The sequence below is a fragment of the Myotis lucifugus genome, unplaced genomic scaffold (genome assembly GCF_000147115.1).
Source record: "Myotis lucifugus unplaced genomic scaffold, Myoluc2.0 scaffold_29, whole genome shotgun sequence".
NCBI lineage: Eukaryota > Metazoa > Chordata > Mammalia > Chiroptera > Vespertilionidae > Myotis > Myotis lucifugus.
In genome coordinates this window covers 4,117,041-4,132,976 of record NW_005871077.1, presented here as the reverse complement: position 1 = coordinate 4,132,976, position 15,936 = coordinate 4,117,041, and positions in this window count along the sequence as shown.

The window sequence follows — 15,936 nt, the reverse complement described above, 5'->3', positions numbered from 1 at the left end:
AGTTCCTTCCTCCATCCCGGTCACAGGTCCTATCACTCTGCATACCCCACTAATCACCCAAGCCCCTTTATACTTTATAAGGTCACAGGGCAGTATAACAATAGGCCATCCCATCTCCCATAATTAGCTTGCAACAACACAGTCAACCTAGAACAGCCATAGGTCCCAACCAGTTGACTACCAGGTCTTCCTGGAAGCCAATAGTTATTTCCTACAGCCAGTCAGTTTTACTTCTTATCCAACCATTCAGACATGAGGCTTCAACTGCTCCTTTTCTTCCCTTTCTCTTTTCCCTTGGGTAATAGCCTATACTAGCGTTCCCACTCACTTTCACTACAATAAAATCTCAACCACTCACTGTCACCCTTTATTGGTAGTGCCATGGTGACTACACTCTCAGCTTGGAGCATGAAACTGGGAAAAGGAACCTCATACCCTTTAGTCCACCTCTTCTCCCTACACCTTTCAGCTTGTCTCTATGATCAGGGATTTTTCTTCTTCTGTAGGGAAAATACATACATCTGCCTCCCAACCAACTGGACAGGAACCTGTACCCTTGTCTATCTCTCACCCAATGTAGATATAGCCACCAATAATCAGTCTTTACCTGTCCCCATAACCCATTATATCTGACTGAAAAGGGCAGTCCAGATAATTCCTCTTCTCATAACCTTTGGCATCACAGCAGGGGTTGGAACTGGCCTAGGGGACTCAACCACTACTCCGTCATATTTTGAAATCCTGTCTCAGGACCTACAAGAAAGCTCTGGATGCCTAGCAAGGGGAAAAACTGGGAAAACAGGAACCTCACCCCCCAGGTAACCTATCCTTCCCTTTCATATCACTAGTCAGGCAACTTAGACCCCTGATCTTTTCTTTCCTACAGATAACATCTAGGCCTCAGTTATATTTCAGCTCCAGGCCCAGAAAATCAGCAAAACCAGACAAGCAACACTGTGATAGCCTTAGGACCAGCTTTTACCTCCCAAGTCACTCAATAGGACCACTGTCAAGCCTTCATCAACCAGTCTTTCAGGGAAATCATGTTGCTGTGACCCCTTGCTCAAACCATGAGGTTATCTATACAGTGTTCCAGCGGACTACAATCAAAGTCTGGCCCCCTGTGATCTTACGTCCCCCCCTCAGCAGGAAGTAACTGGAAGATATGGTCTTCGTACCTATTCCATAAAACAAAAAAGCTAGAATGTTAGGTTTGATCAAATAATTGAATCGGCCCTAACCGGTTTGGCTCAGTGGATAGGGCATCGGCCTGCGGACTCAAGGGTCCCAGGTTCAATTCCGGTCAAGGGCATGTACCTTGGTTGTGGGCACATAACCAGTAGGGAGTGTGCAGGAGGCAGCTGGTCGAGGTTTCTCTCTCATCGATGTTTCTAACTCTCTATCCCTCTCCCTTCCTCTCTGTAAAAAGATCAATAAAATATATTTAAAAAAAACAAACTAACAAAAAAACAAAATAATTGAGTCGATGCCCCTCCCTTGGGAACTAACCTTTAGGCCACTTCACAATGGACTTTCCCTTTCACTTAGACCACACTCCACTTGCTAAGACCATTATCTCTTTCCTTTGGACCTTCCCAGGGTCCGGACCTGCACAGAGAATTCTCCACCCAGAAAAATCCCACCTAGGGTCCTTTAAAATCTCTGACCCATTGATTGTCTGGTTACAAAAAGAGTTGAAAACAGTACATAGCTCATTCATTTTTTGGGAGGATTAAATTAAATAATCCATTTACAGTGCTTGGCACAATTCCTAGCACATAGTAAGCATACAAAATATCTTGGTAATTATATTATTTAGTTAAGTAGGTTGACCCACATTTTTCTCTTTAAATTTCATGAAACTGTATTTATTCTACCACCCCTCTACCCATCCAAGCCCCTGGCCCCACCACAAAAACTCAGGAATTGCTTTCAAGCTCAACTAAGTTTCTTTGACCTCCTTGCATATCACAGAAGTGTGATATGGAACTGTTTTTGAAATTTTGTTCCAGTTTCTGCATAGATGACCATGCACAGGCAGCTTCACTTTCTCTACCAACAGGCCATGGAGCTAGTGTTGCAGTTATGGGCTAGGTTCTTGGGGTAGGAGTGACAGGATGGGGATAGAGAGTGGAGGGCATGGTGCTTGCTGTAGCATTCTGCTCTTTTCCAGGAGGTTCCCTCAGGGACTCTGTTGGAGTGTGGACAGGTCTTGAAGAAACATTTTTGAGACTGTTTATGATGTGGTCTACCTAAGCCAATATGGTCATTCACATTATTAGGCCCTTTTAAGGATTAATGGATATGGGTCACCACAAAAAGACAGATTCAGTTTCCATTAGCTGCCTTTGTTATTCATGGCTTTTCAGATTAGCCACTTCAAGTGGTGGCTATTCATTCTGGAGGAGCTGGGGCAGTGGTTCTCATACTTTGTTCAGTTAGAATCGCCTAGGGTACTTATTTGTAATGCAGATTCCAGAGTCCCCTGTCGAGAGGTTCTCTTTCTGAAGGTTTGGGGTAGGACCCAGAAATTTGCTTTTTTATGAAGTACCTGGGCAATTCTCTCACATTGACCCATATGTAGGACTGCTCTAAGTTTAGTGTATTTTTTTTTCTATCACAAGGAAAAGCTTTATTAGTTATTCAAATACCACATACTCAATATAAATTTGAACAATTCATGAATGTAAAGAAAAAATATCTAGCTGAAATCCTACCACCTGAGATATTCGATTATCTTATTAACATTTTATAAACTATGACTTCAGGAAATGTTTAGGCATAAATACATGTGTATACATTTGTGTAAGTGAAATAATACATATTTGGGGTTCTTAAGTACACTCTTTTCTTTATTTTTCTCTTTGGTTACCTTCCCCCCACTCCTGCTTTCATTCTCCTCCATTGCTGTCAGCATCTCCACCAGTTATGGGTATGTGTTCTATCACATTTTTCTCCCTGCTCCCATAATCATACAAGAATATGTGCATGGGATTTTGTTATTGTTTGACAAGAATGTGGGGTTTTTTGTTTATATTTTATATACATAAAATATCTGATGATGGGTATAGATCTAACAGTTCCTTTACTGACTGAATGATATTCCATGGTGTAGGAAGTGGGCCTCTGTGATCCATTTTCAGCATAACCAACTTTTAATGGAAGTGGTTAATGAATTTCCCCAGGGAAAACAGAATGTAGGGAGGAGGTAAGAGGATATAAGGACAAAGAACTGTGGATGTGAGACAGTATCATGGTGCCCACCTCAACTAGACAGGGGGAGGTGGCGACAACTAGGAAAGGTCTCAGCCCAATTTTTTTAAATGGCTCAATGGAAGACAATAAGACCTAGGCGACATATCAGGCACAACTGGGGGGATATATAGGCTGTGACTGCTACTCCATGTGTGCCTGTATAACCAGATGGATTCCTATTCTCGAGAATATATTAAAAGTCTCATTTTCACCATACTTCTGTCTCCGAGTCTGTTATTTGAATTCGAACAGGTGAGCATTTCTCACAATGGTATCATACAACAGAAACATTCACTCTGTTTCTAGTATTTTCCCACCACAAACAGTGCTGAAAGCAATATGACTTGTCCTCAAAGAGTTTATAATATTTTAGGCTAAACTGTTGTATTTGGATGTGGAGCATCAGATCTCATTGTATTATAAGCCACACCAAAACTTAGTGGCTTCAACCAATAATCATTTGATTTCGAACCAGGTTAGCTGGGTGGTTCTCCTGCCCTGGGCTGACTCATCTGAGTTCTACTGGGCTACCTCTGCTTTTTTGCTCAGCTGACAGTCTGGCTGACAGCTGGATGGCCTTACTCACAGGTCCAGGGGTTGGCAGGCTAGTTAGCCAGATGGCAAGAGCATCTCAATTGGGATGTCTTATCCCTGCTCTGGAATAGACTGTCCCTGGCTTTTTCACATTGTGTTCCCAGGGTTCCAAAGAGTAGCGAGAGAGGGCAAGGCCCAATATTCAGGCCCTTTCTGGGTCTCTGCTTGTATCATGTTTGCTTTTTTCCTACTGGCTAAGGCAAGCCACATGGCCAAACACAGAGTCAGTATGAGAAATGACTACTGAAGGGGAGCAGAATTTGCTACTTTAACATAAGAACTATTTTGAGCTCAAGGCAAATAGAATCAAACATAAGAAAAGCTCTCTGCCCTCTCCCCTATTTGCCTAAAAGCAGAACATAAATTTATCCAGAAGCTAAAAACTGACAACCCTAGATCCTTAGCCCAGAGAGGGCCTCAGACAACTCTGCATAATGGATTTTACTGATTAGCTTTTATCTTCCATTAATCCACCATAGATTTACCGTCCTATAATTTGCTGCTCACAGCCCCTTTCCTTGGTCCTGTCACTCTTCTGAAAAAAAAAATTTTTTTAAGAATAGTTTTTATTGATTTTTATTTTTAGAAAGAGAAAGGGAGAGGGAAAGAGAAACATCAATGTGAGAGTGCAACATTGATTGGCTGCTTCCTGCATGCACCCTACAAGGGATAAAGCCTGCACGGGCATGTACCCTTGACGGGGAATAGTACCAACAACCTCCTGGTGCACCGGATGATGTCCAATCAACTGAGCCACACCAACCAGAGCTAAAATACATTTTTTTAAAAGATGCTATATAAGCATAAGTTATAGACACCCTCTCACTCCTACTCTCAAGAAACTAAACCCATACTGCAACACTAGCTCCTTAAATTATTGGGAAGAAAAGTGAAGCTGCCTGTGCATGGTCATCTGTGCAGAAACTGAAACAAAATTTCAAAAAGAGTTATTCATGCCTGATTTGCTCATATGTATATGAGTTATCCATGTTAATAAACTTTCGTTCCATTTTTGTTTTTTTGGTTCTTTTTGTGTTAATCAGTCTTTTATTATACCCCAGCCGAGAACCTGGAAAGGAAGAAAGGAAAAGATTTTTTTCTTCCCGAGAGCATAAATAAGGGTATGGGAATTATGCTTGCCATTCTTGCAAACAATTTACTGTAGGAAATATCTGCTTAGAGGTTCTAAATATTTAATAGGAAACCAAAAATTTGTTGAAATTTGTGAATTAGAAGAAAAAAACCTGCGTAAAGATTGGTTCCAATAATGTGACAAAGTCAGCACATTTAAAAAAAATTAAATCTTTATTGTTGACAGTATTATGTATGTCGCCCTTTATCCCCCATTGACCCCTTCTAGCCTGCCCCCAAACTCAACCGAGGCCTTCATCACCCTATTGTCTGTGTGCATGGGTTATGCATATATGCATACAAGTTCTTTAGTTAATCTCTTCTCACCCATCCTCCCCTGCCTTCCCTCTGAGATTCTTCAACCTGTTCTATGCTTCTATGTCTCTGGATATATTTTATTCATGAGTTTATTTTGTTCATCAGATTCTAAATATGAGTGAGAGCATGAGATACTTGTCTTCCTCTGACTTATTTTGCTTAGCATGATGCTCTCCATGTCCCTCCACACTGTCTCAGAGGGTAAGAGATCCTTCTTTTTTACTGCTGCATAGTGTTCCATGGTATAAATGTACCACAGCTTTTTTATCCACTCATCTACTGATGGGCACTTGGATTGTTTCCAGATAATAACTATTGTAAATTGTGCTGCTATGAACATAGGGGTGCATACATTCTTTCTGATTAGTATTTTGGGTTTCTTAGGATATATTCCTAGAAGTGGGATCACTTTGTCAAATGGCAGTCCCATATTTAATTTTTTGAGGAAACTCCATATTGTTTTCCATAATGACTGCGTTCATCAGCAGTGTATTAGGATTCCCTTTTCTCCACATCTTTGCCAGCACTTGTCATTTGTTGATTTGTTGATGGTAGTCATTCTGACAGTTGTGTGGTGATACCTCATTGTGATTTCAATTTTCATCTCTCTGATAACTAGTGACTTTGAGCATTTATTCATATGTCTCTTGGCCATCTGTATGTCCTCTTTGGAGAACTGTCTATTTAGGTCCTGTGCCCATTTTTTAATTGGATTGTTTGTCTTCCTTTTGTTAAGTTGTATGCATTCCTTACATATTTTGGATGTTAACTTTTTAACAGATATATCATTGCCAAATATGTTCTCACATACAGTGTGCTCCATTTTTATTTTGTTGGTGGTTTTTTTGTTTTTGCTTTTGCTGTGCAGAAGCTTTTTATTTTGATGTAATCCCATTTGTTTATTTTCTCCTTAGTTTCTTTTGCCCTAGGAGATGTATTGGTAAAGATATTACTATGGGAGATTTTGCTACCTATGGTTTCTTCTAGGAGTTTTATGGTTTCATGACTTACATTTAAGTCTTTTATCCATTTTGAGTTTATTCTTGTGTATGGTGTAAGTTGGTGGTCTAGTTTCATTTTTTTGCATGTATCTGTCCAACTTTCCCAAGACCATTTATTGAAGAGACTGTCTTGACTCCATTGTATGTTCTTGCCTCCTTTGTCAAATATTAATTGAGGGTAATGGCTTGGGTTGATTTGTGGGGTCTTTGTTTTGTTCCATTGATTTACATGCCTGTTCTTGTGCCAGTACCAGGCTGTTTTGATTACAATGATTTTGTAGTATAACTTGATATCTGGTAATGTGATCCCTCCCACTTTGTGCTTCTTTCTCAGAATTGCTGCAGCTATTAGGTGTCTTTTTTTGGTTCCATAGAAATATTTGGAGTATTTCTTCTAGATCTGTGAAATATGCCGTTGGTATTTTAATAGGGGTTGCATTGAATCTATAGATTGCTTTGGGTAATATGGATATTTTAATGATGTTAATTCTACCAATTCATGAACATGGTATATTTTTCCACTTGTTTATATTTTCCTCTACCCTTTTTTCAACATCCTGTAGTTTTCTTAGTGCAGGTCTTTGCCTCCTTGATTAAGTTTATTCTTAAGTCTCTTAATTTGTTACAATGGTAAATGGGATTGTTTTTTTAGTTCTCTTTTTGAGAATTCATTATTGGTGTAAAAAAAGCCATCAATTTTTGGATGTTGATGTTGTGTCCTGTTACATTGCCGAATTCATTTATTAAATCTAGTAGTTTTTTGGTGGAAGTCTTTAGGGTTTTCTATATATAATATCATGTCATCTGCAAATAATGAGATTTTACTTCCTTTTTTCCAATTTGGATGCCTTTTATTTCTTCTTCTTGTCTGATAACTGTGGCAGGACTTCCAGTACTATGTTGAATAAGAGTGAAGAAAGCAGACATCCCTGTGTTGTTCCTATTTTTAGGGGAAATGTTTTCAGTTTTTTCCCATTGAGTATGATGTTCACTATAGGTTTGTCATATTTGGCCTTTATTGTTTTGAGATAGGATCCCTCTATTCCCATTTTGCTGAGAGTTTTTATTAAAAATGGTGTTGGATTTTGTCAAATGCTTTTACTACATCTATTGATATAATCATGTGATTTTTGTCTTTCAATCTGTTTATGTGATGTGTCATGTATTTTGATTTGCAAATATTGTGCCAACCTTGCATCTGTGGAATAAGTCCCACTTGGTCATAGCATATGCTCTTTTTACTATATTTCTGGATCCTATTTACTAATAATTTGCTAATAATTTGTTGAAGATTTTAGCTTCTATGTTCATCAGGGATATTGGCTTGTAATTCTCTTTCTTTGCAGTGTCTTTATCTGTTTTTGGAATTAGGATAATTCTGGCCTCATAAAAAGAGCTTGGAAGTGTTCCTTTTTTTTGTTTTTTGTTTTTCGAATTTTTGGGGATAGTTCGAGGAGTATAGTTCTTCTTTGAAGGTTTGGTAAAACTCCCCTGTGAAACTGGCCAGATCAGGGCTTTTGTTTGCTGGGAGTTTTTTGATTACTGCTTTTATTGCCTCAGTTGTTATTGGACTATTTTAGGTGTTCTGATTCTTCCTGATTCAGTATTGGGAGATTGTATTTTTTAGGAAGTTGTCCATTTCATCCACATTGTCCAGTTTGTTGGCATATACTAGTAGTTATTCATAGTATTTTCTTTTTTTTAATGTATTTTATTGATTTTTTACAGAGAGGAAGGGAGAGGGATAGAGAGTTAGAAACATCAATGAGAGAGAAGCATCGATCAGCTGCCTCCTGCACATCTCCCACTGGTGATGTGCCCGCAACCCAGGTACATGCCCTTGACCGGAATCGAACCTGGGACCTTTCAGTCCGCAGGCCGACGCTCTATCCACTGAGCCAAACCGGTTTCGGCCATAGTATGTTTTTATAATCTTTTGTATTTCTGTGGTGTGAGTTGTTACTTCACTGCTTTCATTTCTGATTTTATTTATTTGGGTCCTCTCTCTTTGTTTATCTCTTCAAAGAACCAGCTCTTGGTATCATTTATTTCTGTATATATTTTTTACTGTCTATGTCATTTATTTCTGCTGTAATCTTTATTATTTCACTAAAGGCCCGGTGCACGAAATTCGTGCATGGGGTGTGTGTGTTTGTGTGTCCCTCAGCCCAGCCTGCACCCTCTCCAATCTGGGACTCCTCAAGGGATGTCTGACTGCCCATTTAGGCCCAAACCCACTGGGCAGTTGGACATCCCTCTCACAATCCAGGACTGCTGGCTCCCAACCGCTAGCCTGCCTGCTTGCCTGCCAGCCTGATCACCCCCTGCCAGCCTAATCAACACCTAACTGCTCCCCTGCTGGCCTGATTGCCCCTAACTGTCCTCCCCTGCAGGTGTGGTCACTCCCAACTGCCCTCTCCTGCAGGCCTGGTCACCACCAACTGCCCTCCCCTGCAGGCGTGGTCACTCCCAACTGCCCTCCCTTGCAGTCCTGGTCACTCCCAACTGCCCTCCCCTACAGGCCTGGTTGCCCCTCCCCCCTGACTGCCCTCCTCTGCAGGCCTGGCCCCCCCAACTGCCCTCCCCTGCAGAGCTGGTCCCCTCTGACTGCCCTCTCCTGCAGGCCTGGGTCCCCCACAACTGTCTTCCCCTGCCGGCCTGATGGCCCCCAACTGCCCTCCCTTTCAGGCCTGGTCCCTCCCAACTGCCCTCCCCTGCTGGCCTGATCACCCACAACTGCCCTCCCCTGTTGGCCATCTTGTGGTGGCCATCTTTTGTTCACAGGGGGGTGGCCATCTTTGACCACATGGGGGTGGCCATCTTGTGCAAGGGTGTGATGGTCAATTTGCATATTACTTCTTTATTAGATAGGATTCCTTCTACTTACTCTGGGCTTTCTTGGTATTCTTTTTCTAATTCTCCAAGATGTAGGGTTAAATAGTTTATTATTAATTTTTTTTTGAGGTAGGCCTGTAGTGCTATGAACTTCCCTCTCAGGACTGCTTTCACTGTGTCCCAAGGATTTGGGATTGTTGTGTGTTCATTTTCATTTGTTTCCAGGAAGTCTTTTTTGAGCTCATTGGTAAATCCATTCATTGCTTAATAATTGAGTGTTTTTACTGTAGTTGATTTCTAATTTCATTCTATTGTGTTGAGAGATGCTTGATATGATTTCCTTTTTTTTTTAAAGAAAACTACAACATTCTTATTTTTTTAATATTTTATTGATTTCAGAGAAGAAAGGGGAGGAAGAGACATAGAAACATCAATGACGAGAGAGAACCATTAATCGGTTGCCTCCTGCATGCCCCACATTGGGTTTCCAGCCCACAACTGGGCATATGGCCTGAATGGGAATCAAACTGTGAACTCTTGGTTCATAGGTTAATGCTCAACCACTGAGCCATGCCAGCCAGGCCTTGATATGATTTCAATCTTCTTAAACTTGTAGAGACTTGTATTGTGTACTAACATGTGGTCTATCTTTGTGAATGACCCATATGCACATGAGCAGAATGTATATTCTATAGCTTTGGGGTGAAATGTCCTATAAACATCAATTAAATCCATATGATCCAGTGTGTCCTTTAGAGTCACTGTTTTTTTGTTAGTTTTTTGTCAAAAAGATCTATCCAGTAAAGTCAGCGGGGTCTTAAAGTCCCCTACTATGACTGTATTGTTGTCAATCTCTCCCTTAAAGTTCTCTAAAAGATTTTTTAAAATATATTTTATTGATTCTTTACAGAGAGGAAGGGAGAGGGATAGAGAGCTAGAAACATCGATGAGAGAGAAACATTGATCAGCCGCCTCCTGCACACTCCCCACTGGGTATATGCCTGCAACCAAGGTACATGCCCTTGACCAGAATCGAACCTGGGACCCCTGAGTCCACAGGCCGACGCTCTATCCACTGAGCCAAACCAGTTAGGGCTAGAAGATTTTTAATATATTTAGGTGCTTCTTTATTGGCTGCATATATGTTTACCAGGGTATATCCTCTTGTTGCATTGATCCCTTTAGTATTATGTAGTGACCTTTGTTGTCTCTTAAAGTCTATTTTGTCAGCCCTGAGTGTTGCTACCCCAACTTTTTGTTTGTTTGTTTCTATTTACACAGATTTTTTTCCCCATCCCTTCACTCTCATCCTGTGTGAGTCTTTTGTTCTGAGGTGTGTCTCTTGTGGACAGCATATAATTGGGTCATGTTTTTATGTCCATTCAGCTCCCTATTTCCTTTGATTGGAGCATTTAATCCATTTACGTTTAAGGTTATTATTGATAGGTACTTACTTATTGCCATATTAATTCTGTATGCGTATGTTTCTCTTTTTCATCCTATTAAAGCTGTCCCTTTAGCATTTCTTGTAGTGCTGGTTTGGTGGTGATAAACTACTTTAGCCTTTTTTTTTTTATCTGGGAAGCTCTTTATTTTACCATCTATTTTAAATGATAGCCTTGCTGGATATAGTAATCTTGGTTTCAGATCCTTGCTTTTCATTACCTTGAATACTTCATCACATTTCCTTCTGGCCTGTAGAGTTTTTCATGAAAAATCAGGGGTCAGCCTTATGGGAGTTCTTTGTAGATAACAGTTTTCTTTTCTCTTGCTGCCTTTAAGATTCTCTCTTTGTCTTTCATTTTTGGTATTTTAATTATGTTGTGTCTGAGCATGGGCTTGTTTAGGTTCTTCTTGCTTGGAACTCTCTGTGCCTCCTGAACTTGTGTGACCTTTTCCTTCACCAGGTTAAGGAAGTTTTCTGCCATTATTTCTTCAAACACATTCTTTCTCTTCCTCCCTTTCTTCCCCTTCTGGTACACCTATTATGCAAATATTATTACTTTCATGTTCCACAGCTCTCGTAAGCTATCCTCTTTTTTAATTGTTTTTTCTTTTTGGTTCTCTGATTGAGTGATTTTTTTCTACCTTGTCTTCTAATTCATTGATCTGATCCTTGGCCTCCCCTAATCTGCTGTGTATTCCTTCCACTGTGTTCTTTATTAGTGTTATATCATCCTTTATTTCAAACTGTTCTTTGTTCATAATTACCATATCTTTTCTCATGCTGTTGAGTATCTTTTCATCTTTATTCTGAACTCTATATCAGATAAATTTCTTATCTCCATTTCATTTATCTCTTCTGGAGAAATATCTTGCTCTTTCATTTGAGGGTTGTTTTTTTGTCTCCCCATTTTGTCTGCCTGTTTGGGTTTGTGTCTATGTATTAAGTAGATCTGCTCTGACTACCAATCTCTAGTGCAGGACAATGTGAGACACTATTTCTGACTCACCCTTACTACCCTGTTTGGTGCTATCAGCAATCTCACAGCTTGTGGCTCCCTCTGCTGGTGCTGGGTGCCTTTGGAAAGTACCAAGATGTGTACCCAGGTCTGCTTTTCTTAACCCCAGGCCCAGAAGGATATTAAGCAAAGGCTCAAACCTCCAGAGATCCATCTGTGCCTGCAGTCTGATTGTTATCAGTCTTGATTAGCCTCAGGCTATCAACCACAGAGTTGGGTGAGAGGTCTTCCAATGGGGTGTGTGTAAAAACTGCCTGGATAGCAAAAATGCATTAGGATAGATGTCATCCCCATTGTGAGGGAATGACTCAGCACAGGAAACCAGGGCAACTGCCCTCCAACCTCCAACCTTAGAGCCCCAAACCCTGGACTATCCTCACACAACCCCAGTCCACTCTGCCCTCCCTCTGCCAGAGACCAAGGTAAGTGGCTGCACACTAAATTTTGGGGGTTGGTCCTTTAAGAGGGTGCCTACATTTCCTGCCATCTCTTCCTGGCAGACAGCAACCCTGCTGCTTTTCACAGCCTGATGTTATGTAGGCATCTTTTTTAGTTCTAGTGCTCTGGGCTAGGGAGCCCTGCTTGAGGTTTAGACCCGAGAGTTTTCAGTGGGAGCCCGCCACAGCTGAGATATCCCTCTGGGCTTTCAGCTTCTGTCTGTGAAAGCCTGGCCACCCCTTTCACATCTCTGCACTTCCTACCAGTCTCTATGCAGTCTCCACTTTCTGTCCTTGGTTAACAGGGTTCTCTCCAGCTAATCTTCAGTTGATTTTCCTGGGTGGTTTTACTGTATTTTAGTTGTATGTCCAATTTGGTCCTGGGAGAGTGTTAAGGTAACTTCCACTTATACCCCTGCCATTTTTCTCAGCACATTTTTAATAATCCTTGCAGTATTTCTTGCTCCAGAACTCATGGAACATGGCGTCTGGAAGGGCTGACTCCACTTGGTCTGGTCTCCCGCCCTCCACAAATGCTCCCAATGGAGAGCTCTCCCACAGCTACTTTCTGAACCTACTACTCTGAGGCCCCAGGAAAGCTTCTTTTTCCTTGAGTCTCATGTCAGAATGGCTATCATCAACAAATCAACAAATGGTAAGTGCTGGTGAGGATCTGGAGAAAAAACCCTCGTACATTGTTGGTGGGAATGCAGACTGGTGCAGCCACTGTGGAAGACAGTATGGAGTTTCCTCAAAAAACTAAAAATGGAACTCCCATTTGACTCTGTGATCCCACTTCTAGGAATATATCCCAAGAAAACAGAAACACCAATCAGAAAGGATATATGCACCCCTATGTTCATAGGAGCACAATTCACCATAGCTAAGATCTGGAAACAGCCTAGGTGCCCATCAGCAGATGAATGGATTAGAAAACTGTGGTACATCTACACGATGGAATACTATGCTGCTGTAAAAAAGAAGGAATTCTTACCATTTGCAACAGCGTGGGTGGACCTGTAGAGCATTATGCTAAGTAAAATAAGCCAGTCAGAGAAAGATAAGTATCACATGATCTCACTCATTTGTGGAACATATTGAACAACATAAACTGATTAACAAAAATAGGTCCAGAGACATGGAAGCATCAAACAGACTGTCAAACCTCAGAGGGAAGGTAGGGGAGGGTGGGGGAGGTGGTAAGAGATCAACCAAAAGACTTGTATGCATGCATATATGCATAACAAATGGACACAGACAATAGTGGGGTGAGGGCCTGTGCTGGGAAGTCAGAGTGGGCTGGGAGAGGTCAATGGGGGGAAAAGAAGGCATATATAATACTTTAAACAATAAAGAATTAAAAATAAATAAAATAAATGGAATTATACAATTTAAAAAAAACCCTATGGAAAAATATCCTCAGGTGAGGATTAAAATAATAAATGTGTGTGCCTGTGCCTAACCAGTGATTGAGCAGTGGTTGAGCATTGACCTGTGAACCAAGAGGCCATGGTTCGTTTCCCATTCAGGGCACATGCCCCGGGGTTGGCAGCTTGATCTCCAGTGGGGGGCGTGCAAGGGGCAGCTAAGCTAATTGCTGATTCTCTCTCATCATTGATGTTTCTCTCTCTCTCTCTCTCTCTCTCTCTCTCTCTCTCTCTCTCTCTCTCCCTTCCTCTCTGAAATCAATAAAAATATATTTTTTTGAATGTGTATGCCTGCCCTGGCCAGTTTTTCTCAGTAGTTAGAGCGTTGGCCGGTGGACTGAAGGGTTGTGGGTTTGATTCCCAGTCAAGAGCACATACTTTGGTTGCAGGTTTAATCCCTGGCCCTGATCAGAGCACATGTATCTCTCTGACATGGATGGCGTGTGCCTATAAGTAAATAATGAGACTTTGTTGGGTCTGCTTTCCACATTTACAGTCTCCATCCTGAAACATGTATGTGGGATGCTCTGGTTTTGCCATCTGCCTGGTGACATTGTAGAAGATACAGCAAGTTGTAGTTGTGCCACAAACATCAAACTGTAGCTGCTTTTAGTTCTAATAACCACAGAAAATGTTACAAGAACTTTTACGCTTACCATTACATAATCATTCTCTTTCCTCTTCTCACAACCATGACGAAGAGTACCAGGATCTCACACAAATATTATGGAATCTCACTCGTGGAGGCTTTGGGAAGCCATTTCTGTTTATTGTCTATTTTAACACATACATATTAAGAATGATAATTTAAATATTTACCAGAGGAAAAATGAAAGGGCTATATTCTTGATAAGAAATTGGCCTATATATGGAGTTAAAAATTCCTTTTAGGATTGAATTTTGCAGGACTTTTTTGTAACCTAAATGTTCTATATCCCACAGCCTGTGACTATAAATAGGGGCCAAATTCTATCCTGACACTCAGCTTCAGACATCACAATTCCCTACTGTCTTGATCATAGGAAATGATTTTATCTCAGATTCATTATTCTTCCTTCCCAGGGATTTTTAGGGATCAAGGTGCTTCCCACGTGTCCAAAACGTCTTGTTAGCTGTAGGCACCACAGAGCATTTCCTCTGTCCTTCCTCTCCTGGTCCCCACAGGCCCACAGCTGCTGCCCACACTGCTTCCAGGAGAAGCCTTATCACTACCACTGTTCTAAAAAAGCCACGAGCCATTCTCAGCATGCTAACTTTAGGTGCTACCCAATTTGCAATAGTTGGTATTACTATTAGATTTGACTTGGATTTCATGCAGAGATGAGGGAAATGCCTTCCTCCCTATCCTTGATAACATTTTTCATGGCACAACTGCTGTTTGGAAGCACCAAGAGCTTCTTCCCACAACTGGAGGTATCTTACCATGTTGAAGCTGGAAAATTGCTCTATGAGAAATGGTAACCAGTTTTTGCTTTCTAGGTTGGAAGCTTTTTCTTAGACTTCAGGGAGGCCTTCCTTTTGTTTTGAATAAGAATCAATTTGTTCTATGGAAGTAAATCAAACTGAGATGTTAAAAATATTTCTCAAAACTAAAATAATAAAAATTGTATATATTTTTCAATTATGGAAGTTGGGTGTATTTTTAGCAGCACTGTAATTTTTTTCAGATATTTTTGTAATTTTTTTGTAAAGGATGTATTTTGGTTAAATTGTCCCTGAAAATTGTTGGGATTTTTTTTTTAGGGTGTGTGTGTGCTTTTTTTCTCAAGTACTTGCTTTAAAAAAGTCATAAGATAAGGCCTCACCAGGAACATTTTTCGCTTCATTTCAATTGGAGGAAAGAAAAAGGAAGAACATGCAAAGAGACTGTACTGGGCTTAGGGCCAAGCTGCCTACACTGGACTGTTGGAATCCCACACATAATGCTACTTGAGACTAATAACTCATACTGGGAGAAACATATTATCAGTTCTTATATTTGCCTTACCTGAGCCCCATGAACCATCTGAAAACCTGTGCTGAGGGTGGGGTATTTTCCCACTTTTAATTGCCTTGGCAGTGGAAAAAGAGGTCATCCTGGGAGGGATGGAGAGTGACTTCCAGTTCTGTAGCAGGGGCTTACACTCTGGAAAAAGTGATGCTGTGGACTCTAGGAGGCTGGAGGCTAAGGAAAGTAGCAGCCAATAGGAAATTTCCTGTGAGAAAGCATGTCCAATAGCTATTGCTCAAGGAGCAGTGGTATCTGATACTGATTTTGAGCTTTTTTTTTTTTTTTTTTTGCATTGTAATGACTTTTAGTTTCAAGCCTTCAGAGAAGTTGTGTTATGTCAGCATGGAGTTAGCTATAGTTTGAAATCATGCCTGTCCAATTGAGAGTGTGATGACCGCATGTTACAAGTTGGCAAAGGGCAGCAACAGAGGAGCAGGAATGAGGGCTCCAGGGAGGAAGCAAGAACCAAAAAGGAATGTGAGCAAC